We start from the raw sequence: 10,346 nt of genomic DNA, 5'->3' as shown, positions 1-10,346 counted from the left end.
TTTTTTTCTTTTGAGGAAGATTAGCCCTGATCTAACTACTGCCAGTCCTCCTCTTTTTTGCTGAGGAAGCCTGGCTCTGAGCTAACATCCGTGCCCACCTTCCTGTACTTTATATGTGGGATGCCTACCACAGCATGGCGTGCCAAGTGGTGCCGTGTCCGCACCCAGGATCCGAACTGGTGAACCCTGGGCCACCGAGAAGCAGAACGTGAGAACTTAACTGCTGCGCCACCGGGCCGGCCCCGAGATTTTGTTTTAATAGTTGCCTTTTTCTCCAGAGATCTGTTATCTCATTGTCAAGTTCTTATAAACAGTGTAGCTTTGGGGATGCGTATCAGAGGCTCCTGTACACTTTTATAGTTAGTGGCCCACTTACGGGACAAATGTGCTGACCCCTCAGGTGGGGGATGACAGAGAAGTTCAAGGTGTCCCTTCGCTCCCAAAGCCACTCAGGTGGAATCACCTGCTTGCCTGGTGGCCTGGATTTTAATAAACACATTTGCAAACACATTTTTCAAATTCGCTGAAAATCAAGCCAGCCATTTCAAGGGATGTGGTTAATAGACCAAAACCCAGTTTCATTTCTCTCCGGAGTGTGGGCAGCGGTCCCCAACGGACCCCATGCGACCCCCACGCAGCAGTGAGACGTGATAATGAGAATGGCTCTCGTCTGAAGTGATGAGATTGGAAAAGCCAGCGAGGCTGTCATTAGCGAGGCATTGTCTTTTCATTTCACCCATTTCATTATCTCCTTCACTACATTGGAGTTTATGAAATATTGGACAAACCTCCTGATCTTTTCCTGTGTTAAAGACAGACGTATGCTGTTTGTGTATAAAGCAAAAGGCATGTGATTTTTTGTAAAAGATGTAAATTCTACTTGCAGATTTGTTTTCACCATTCACTTGATTTTCATTATTAGGCAGAGAAAAGGACTTGGTCCTCTTCAAGACCCTCTCTGGCCCTTGGGAGTTCCTGGAAGTGAGAGTGTGGTAATAGCCAGCATTCCTGGAGGAGAAATCGGGCAAAGGGGTCTGTCGCAAATTGGAAATTCAAAGTCTACGTTTTTCAATAAGAAAACTGCAAGAATTAGTTCAGCATATGGCTTGGTGGCTTTCTTTTTGTTTTGAATTAAACCAGGGGTTGGCAAACTGCAGCCCACATCTGGCCCACAGCCTGTCTTTTCACGGCCCATGAGATAGAATGGCTTTTATGTTTTGAAATAGTTGGAAAAACTCAGGGAGAAAATGAAAGGAAATTCAAGTTTCTTGGAGACCATCTGGCCTGCAAAACTGAATATATTTACTCTATGAACCTTTACAGAAAGGTTGGCTCACCCCTGGGCTAGAGAATTAAACAAAAACCCACACATCTTATGGGAGGGTCCTGTTCATCTCTGTTTTGTTCCCATTATTGTTGTGGCTGTTTGTGCTAAGTGTCGGCCACCAAAGTGTAGACTGTGGGGGAAGTTGTAGAACTTAGTTTAGGGGGAATAAAGGTTTGGTACATCTGATTAGAGTTTATTGTGTGAATTAGAGAAAAAAGTGGAAAAGACGGTCCTGGCAGAAAGCAAGATGGAGACCTGGCCCAGACCCCGACTCTGTTGCTTACAGAGTGTGATGTGGGGCAGCTTCTTGGTCTCTGTGCCTCCATGTCCTCTTGCGTGACGTGGGGACAATGCGGGAGAGAGCCTTGACATGTGCTGTTACTGCCTGATGTGGGGCAGGCCCTCAGTAAGTGGTGGGGTTTTCATCACTATCATTACATTGATTCAAAGACCTCCTCAGCGGGGTTTGGTGAGGCTTAGATGAGATGGTGTCTTATTCTGTTTGGGCTGCCATAACATGTCACAGACCGGGTGGCACAAACAGAAGACATCTATTTTCTCACAGTTGTGGAGGCTGCAAGTCCAAGATCAAAGTGCTGTCAGGGTTGGTTCCTGGTGAGGGCTCCCTCCTTGGCTTGCAGATGGCCACCTTCTTGCTGTGTCCTCACATGACCTTTCCTCTGTGCGTGGGCATTGCTGGTGTCTCTCTTCTTATAAGGACACCAACCATATTGGATCAGGGCCCCACCCTGATGACCTCATTTAACCTCAATTACCTCCTTAAAGGCCCCATCTCCAAATACAGACACTAGGGGTTAGGGCTTGAATATATGAATTTGGGGGCGATACACTTCAGTCCATAACAGATGGTCAAGAGTCTGGCCTGTGGTAGACATTCTACAGCTGTTAATTCATCTCCTTGGCTAATAGTATATGTCAAGAGATTAAAAACACTCTGTGAGGTCTAGGCCAGCACCCTGAGAACTGCTATGAAGGGTCTTTGCCTCCCGATGTTCCGTAGTAAAGCATTTGTGTGGAAGTGGATGGTGTCTTTGACCAGGCATCTCAGACTTTAATGTCCTCGTGAATCCCCCAGGCGTCTTGGCGAAGTGTGCATTTGACTAAGCAGGCTCAAGGTGGAGCCTAAGATCAGCTCCCAGGGGCTGCCCATGCTGCTGGTCCCTGGACCACACTTTGAGTAGCAAGGGCCTTTGCTGTCCATTGAGTAGCTGCTCGCCACATGTGGCTATATCATTTTCCATCTTAAGAAACTAAAACTAAAAACCAGTCCCTCAGTCACAGTAGCTACATTTCAAGTGCGTTCCACTGCAGAAAGCTGTAATTAGGCAGTGCTGCATCTAAGGGAGAGGCTGGTCAGCTTTTTAAATCAAGGACTGTATGAGTCCCTATGGCAGCCGTAACAAATGCCCACACGCTTCATTGCTTAAAACAACCCAGATTTCTTATCTTATCGTTCGGGAGGTCAGAAGTCCAAAATAAGTCTGATGGGGCTGAAACCAGGTGTGGGCAGGGCTGCTTCCTTCCGGAGGTTCTGGGGAGAATCCGTTTCCTTGCCTTTCCAGCTTCTAGACGCTGCCTGCATCCTTGGTTCACAGCCCCATCCTCCATTGTCCACGCCAGCAGTGGCTGCTTGAATCTTTCTCATGATGCCCTCTCTCCAATTCTGAGTTCTTCCCTCTTCCTCATTTAAGGACCAATTTAAGGGTTACATTGAGCTCACCAGGATAAGCCGGGATAGTCTCTCTATCCTAAGGTCAGCTGATTAGCAACTTTACGTCCAAATGCAAGCTTAATTCTCTCTTCCCATGTAGCATAATTTATTTAGTGATTTTAAAATTTATTTATTTATTTATTTTTTAGGAAGATAGCCATCAGCTAACATCTGCCGCCAATCCTCCTCTTTTGCTGAGGAAGACTGGCCCTGAGCTAACATCCATGCCCATCTTCCTCTTCTTTATATGTGGGAAGCCTACCACAGCATGGTTTGCCAAACGGTGCCGTGTCCGTACCTGGGATCCGAACTGGTGAACCACTTCGCCACCGGGCCGGCCCCTATCACACTTTATTTACAGGTTCCAGGAATTAGGATGGGGACATCTTTGGAGGTGGAGGGGACATTATTCTGCCTACCATAGGGCTAGACAGTAAATATTTTTGGCTTTGTGGACCACACACTCTTCTTTCTCAACGATGCAACTCTGCCCTGTAGTGTGAAGACAGCCAGAGACAATACATAAACGAATGGGCTTGGCTGTGTGATAGCTTTTCCCTTTTTTGTCTTGAACTTTCTTATGGAAAATTGAAAACACATACAAAGGTAGACTAGCGTGGTGCATTCCCACATACCCGTATGTCAGGGGTGGTTTTCTCAAAATGTTTTTTTATATTTTGCTGTACTTGGCTGTCTACACCAAACATCTGTTACTCTTGTAATCAGGAAAGAAAAAAATACACAAAGAAGTAAATGTGAGAGCATTCAGGAAACATGAGGAAAACCAGCCCTGTGTTGAGGTGACAAAGGGAAGAGACCCAGGTGGACCCTGTAGAGGAGCCATCCTTTTCCGCACTCACTTCTGTGCGCCCAGGACGTTGGCAGAGCCCAGGGCGTGCTCAGGGCACGCGGCTTCCTGAATCAGTGGGCTTGCGTCCCTCAGACCCTTTTCAAATACAAGGACATCTGCACACTTAGTTTCCCAAGACAGCTGTCAGAGCTTCCGGGTTTTGGAGTGGTGGGGAAGGAACCGCGGGCCTGGCTGTCAGTCCCTGTCCTCCCTCTCTTTGGGAGAGTCGACGCTCCTCTTTGGGCATCAGTTTCTCTGCCTGTGACAGGGACGGCCTGGGACCAGGTACTCACCAGGACTTGACTCTTGCCCCGTCTCTCTGTGTAGCCAGCAGTGTTCCTAGGACATACTTTTTGGAGCATGTGCCCCTTCATCAGGCTGCTTTCTGTGTTGGGGCACTACCGCTGCGCCTTTGTTTCTGAAAAGTTCCATTGGCCCGTTCGGGGTCTTTGTGGCGGTTCCATCTGCTCCACCCTCTTCACTGTCTTCTAGTTGGTTTGGTTTTCAGCACTCGCCCCTGGCACTGTCTGCTCCTTGGGGAAGTGGCTTGTACCTGATGTGGTTCATGTGTTTCCCTGTAAGTCGGGGAACCCTGAGCTCTGGGCCAGAGCCATTGTCCTGTCCAAAATCCAGCCACATGACTTTGCCACCTCACTCCTCTGAGGAGCAAGGACCAAGTCATCTGGTTGCATAGTTAGGTAACCAGTGTGACAGGAGTGGAGACAGCCCACTTAGGGATGGTGAGAAATAAGGCTGGCCAAGAACATGGGTAGCGCTTGTGTACGCACGTATCAGTTTGTGACATGGGTGGTATGTGATAAGAGGACCTCACTAGGCAAGGGCTTAGGCTAGATGAAGTGGGAGACCACTGAGTTTTTAGAGGAGGGGACAAGAAGATTCAAACCCTGTGTCAGAAGGAGCTGCCTGGAGGAGAAAAGGCCAATCATGGCTAGAAGCTACGGTACATTTAGAGTTTATCCTGCAATTCCTTTACTGAGAAAACAATGATTGTTTATTTTATTTCTGTAGACACTGAAATAAAATGTTGGTCAAAATCATTCACTAGAGAATTAGAACAGCTACTGATTTTGTTTCTTTGCTTCATGAGAGTAATTGAGAGGACATAAAATTGCGTTAAGCAGAATAATAGCCTCTAATCTAATCTAACGAATGATTAGATCATTCTGATTGAGTGATTAGATTATTTGAACATTTCAATTAGATTGCACATTATTTGAGCAAGTTTTTTCCAAGGTCTTTTTTTTAAAAAGAGAAACACAACAAGAAGAATAATTTTAGGACTACAAACCAAGGACAGAAAATATCGATTTTACAGTTTTACAAAGTGTGTTATCTGGTTTGTGTTCTGAAGAATTAAATATAAACTAAAAAGATTGATCCAGGCATTCCTATAGCCCTTAGAACAAGCATGGACAGCAGTGGAATCTGAAGAGAGAGAGATTGATCCTTTATTTCCTTCATGTTTGTGTGTCTCTGTGTGTGAAGATGTGTGTACTGTGTTATTTTATGTATGATTATTCTTTACCTTGCACATAACTGAATGAAGGTTAGCATAAGATAATTTAAAGCTAAAAATAAAAAAGAGCTTCCTGGATGCCTGCATCCAGCAAATTGGAGGAGAGGACAGCTGGCAGGGGAGAGGACTGGCGCAGGGTGTGGTTCAGGAGGGGACAGGAACAGAGGAACCACAGAGCAGAGGTGGGAGTCAGAAGGGTCCAGCCTGGAGTTCCAGCTGCACTGTTGGGGGCTATGTGGCCACGGTCAGGTCTCCTCACTCTTCAACCTCAGCTCCCCGTCTGTCATTAAGGAATATGACAGCAACTATGTCCCAGGTAGCTAGCGCTGTGTAACAAACGACCCCAGGATGAAGTGGCTTAACATGTCCACTGTTTAGTCCCTGTTCTGTGGGCAGGAAAGTGCATGTGGCACAGTGGGGCTGTCTCTGAGCCCTTAGGATGCTTCTGACCCTCATGTCTGGTGCCTCAGCCAGGATGGCCCAGCCAGCTGGGCTCAGGCATGTGGGGCTCAGCATTCTCTGGTGCCAGGTTCCTCGTTCTCTTCCATGGAGGCCCCGGGCTGCTCTCTCTTGTCACGTGGCCCTCCAGCACAGTCGCCGGATTCTGACACGGCAGCTCAGTCCTCCCAGGATGGCAAGGCCAGCACTGCCAAGGCTGCTATCTCCTCTTTTGTTTGTGTAACAGCTTTATTGAAATATAATTCACATACAGTTCACTTCTTTTAAAATGTATGGTTAAATGGTTTTTGATATATTTACAGAGTTGTGCAACCATCACCACAGTCTAATTCCAGGACATTTTTATGACCCCAAAAGAAACCCTGCACCTGTTAGCGCTCCCACTCACTCCCAGCAACCACCAGTCTACTTTCTGTCTCTGTGGATTTGCCTGTACTGGACTTTTCATACAAATGGAATCATATACTGTGTGGCCTTTTGTGTCTGACTTCTTTTACCCAGCATGTTGTTTTCGAGGTTCGTCCACGTTGTAACATGTGCCAGGGCTTCATTCCTTTTTATGACTGAGTACTATTCCGCTGTGTAGATGTGCATTTCATTTATCCATTCACCAGTTGACAGCATTTGGTGTTTGCACCTGTTCAGAATAGTGTTGCTATGGACATCTACCTGTACAAGTATGTGTGGGTGCCTGTTTTTGGTTTTCTTGGTGAGATTGATAGGAATGGAATTGCTGGATTGTGTGATAGCTCCTGGGCCTTCTTTAAGCTTTAGCCTGGACCAGGCAGAGCATGGCTTCCACTGCATCCTCTAGGCTAAAGTGAGCTGCAGGCCCCTCCAGAGTCATGGGGAGTGGTCCACATGAGGGCCTGGCTGTCTAAAGGGGTTCATCAGGATCCTCATGTGAAGCCCTCATCGTGAAACCTGACGTGTAGTAGGGACTCAATAAATGTCAATTCCTGTTATTCCCTTAATTACTAAGAATAATGATGCAAAACTGGGGCAGGAGGGAAAACATAAGCTGTTAGCACTTAGCTTCACATCCATTGGTTGGCCTGATAGCAGATCCACCTTCAGGATTTTGGAGATTCTGGGCACATTCAGATTAGCAGTACCCGAGTCACAAGGGGGGAATCTAGAGGCTGCTGGGGGTCAGAACAACCCCAGCACTGAACGAGATGACCAGGAGGCCCCACCTGTTCCTTCTAGGAAATGTGGAACTGCAGGCAAAGGTGTCAGAAGGAAAATCACCTCTCATTCTGCCCGTCAGAGAGAAATACTGTAAATATTTTGGTTTCTTTCCTTCCAGTATTTTCTCTATGCATCATGTGCATAAGTAAATATATTTTAATAAAACTAAAATCAATGGATATAGTTTATATGCTGCATTTTATCATTTAATATTAAATTGGGAGCATTTTCCCATGTTATTCAATACTGGTTTTTAATGGCTAGATCACCTATCTGTCTGTATATCCTTTTATGTATTTATTTTTTAAATTTAATCTACAGTAACCTACAGCTTGATGAATTTATACGTTGCATACACTCATAAGACAAGACCACCACTCAGGTGGAATTACAGAATCCTGTCGTCCCTCTCAGTCTGTAACCTTCCCATTTTCACAAATTGACCCCAGTTTATTTACATACCCCCCTATTACTGGACACATAGGCTGCTTCCAGTCTTTCACCCTTATAAACGATGCTGCCCTGAACTTCCATGTACATACACATTTGTCTGCATCTGATTGCTTCATTCAGATACATTTCTAGAAGTTGTGAAATGCTGGGTTGGGGACATGAACATATGGGAATGCTCTCGGTTGAAATGCCGCCTCCTTGTCAAACATCTTTCCCGATACTCTTGTCCAGGTTGGCCTTTCCCCTCCTTGGTGCTCCTGCTGCACTTTGCTCGGACGGTACAATTATGGTGTTGTATTAATGGGCCCTCAGCCTGTTGTCAGTGCTTGGCTTCCAGCTGGATCCTCAGGAGCAAGCTCTGTGCATCTTTGCATCTCCCTACCTGAAGGCATGATAAAAATGGTTTGAGTTCTCTTGTCTATCTCCGACGCCCTTCCTAAAAAAAGTGACATTTCAGGACTATTCAAAACCAATTGAAATTGGTTAGAGTAAACAGGACTTGCTGCATAGACAAGCAGAACTCTGAAACCCATCTCTAGGTACTTCTGAGATCATTGACATTGTTGATTGTTTTTAAAAATTCCCACCAGACTGTTAAACTGAGAGGAAACATTTATTTTTCCTGTTAATCACTGGAACCCTCGCATACTTTATTGGGGTAAAGCCAGTAACTCGCAGGGGTTTGTGTGTCTAAAGGGGCACACGGTTGCTTTTCACTTTAGAAATGAGTCTGCCCTGTGCATTCCTGCTGTCGCTCCTTGCCCCATGTGGTGTTGCTGCTGAAGACTGGTCCTGTGCAGTTGTAGGAGCTGGCCTGCTCATGGCTTCCTTCTGTGATGCCGTTGCTTGTCCAGCTTGGACCACAGCAGTTCGCCAAAGGAGAACCAGCCCCCTCCCTCACTGCCAGGCTGGGCCGAGGATGCTCTGCACTTGGGCTCCTGAAACTGCCTTCGTGCCACTTCCCATGGCAAGAGCAAGGCATGGACTCAGAGTCATCTCTTCTCTTTGGACGCCGCCTTGCTAAGAGGTGAGGCAGCCTTTTCAAGGGCATTCCAAGCACAAAAGATCTTGTCCCCTCAGGATAGTGGGGCTTATGCTCTCTGTACTCAACTTGAGGGATGTATTGCTGGAGAAGAACCATTACATTACAGCAAGAGGTTTTACCTCAAGCTCCACCTGTGCATAAGGGATAGGAGCCATTTCAAGTGTCTCTTCCTCGAAGCAGAAAGTCTGCTAGGTCAACTGCAGTGTCTATTCTGGACCTAAGAGAATCTGCTAACATTTTCAAGATCCCCATTCAGTGGCCAGCTGATTTAATCTTTACAAGTACCCTTTTATATATGTTAAATGTGAAATAAAACCGTATATATCTGTGTGTATGTCTATGTGCATCCGCACGTATATATAGTATTTGCTTATTATATTTAATATTTAATTCACTCGTTAAATATTTCTTGAGCCCGACTGGGGTGCCAGATCTGTGGCTCTGAGCTGTATACCTGTATCTGGGTGTATACAGCTGCCAGGTATCTCACGAGACGTTCATTCACTCACTTTACAAATATTTCATAAGCTGTTTTCTGTGTACTTGGGATACTGAGTGGAGTCAGTGCCCTTGCAGATGCCACTGTCATCTTAATGTTTCTTTTTAGTTTAAAAAGAGCAGGTAAGTTGAGTGCTTTCCAAATTTTTCTTAAATAACTTGACTCATGCAAAACACATTGCTTATTTCTATGTAATCCTTGATTAAAAAAATAAGATATTATACATCTGAGTTAGAAATTAAAAAGAGAGGCGGGGCCAGAATATGCTTGGGGGACAGCTTGTTTATTTTGCTTATCTGAAGTAAGATAAAGAATATCTCCAAGTGGCGGGTTTCCAACTTGGACCATGTATACAAAGCACTTCATTCTAGGAGGGAGAGTAAGTAAATTAAAAAGAAGTATTTTGCCTGTGTTTGTTTTCTCCTACAAGTGTGCTGTAAAACTTTTAACGTGTGCAGAAGCAAGCAACCACAACCACGTGCAGAAACAGCCGTTTTTGCAAATAAAAATGCTTCCCAGAAGCAAGACAAATGCAAGACTAACAGGTGTAGTGTGCATCCAAGGCGCACATGTGGTTCTCATCAGCTGCCTTTCTCCTGTTTTAAATCTAGGTCTTCCTATAACAACGAAAACAGTGCTTTCTCCCAGGGCTGCGGCTAATAATCCACTCAGCCTGCTTTTCCACCCCTTCTCATAACAGTATTTCTAACAGAGCTTCCAGAGAGAAGAGACAGCAATGAAAGAAGGCAGTAAGGGGGCGGGGGCAGGGACAGCCCTTAGACTTGACATTAACAATTCTGTGATTAACCTGTAACACTGGGTGACCTTGGGTCTCACTTTCCTCCTTTGTGAAATGTTTGATTCAGTTTTCCAGCATTTCCATGCAAAGCAGGGTGGAAGGGTCCTTTAAACCAGTGGTTCTCAACAGAGGGCGATTCTGCCCGCCAGGGGACGTCTGGCAATGACTGGAGACATTTTTGTTTGTCCCTAATGGAGGAGAGGGTGCTACTGGCATCTAGTGGGTATAGACCAGGGATGCTGCTGAACCTCCTACAGTGAATGGGACGGCCCCTACAACAGAGCGGTCAGGCCCGAAACGTCACGGTGCCCAGGTTGAGAAACCCTTGGGGTCAGCTCCTGGGGCTGGCTTCCGGGCTTTTGCAGCCGGGGTAGCGCCTCCTCCGACAGGCGCTACTGCCTCGTCTCTCGGTGATCCTGGCGCGCGAGGCGCTGCAAACCCCAGCCGCACACCT

This window comes from Equus caballus, chromosome 21 (assembly GCF_041296265.1).
Source record: "Equus caballus isolate H_3958 breed thoroughbred chromosome 21, TB-T2T, whole genome shotgun sequence".
NCBI lineage: Eukaryota > Metazoa > Chordata > Mammalia > Perissodactyla > Equidae > Equus > Equus caballus.
This window is presented reverse-complemented; position numbering follows the sequence as displayed.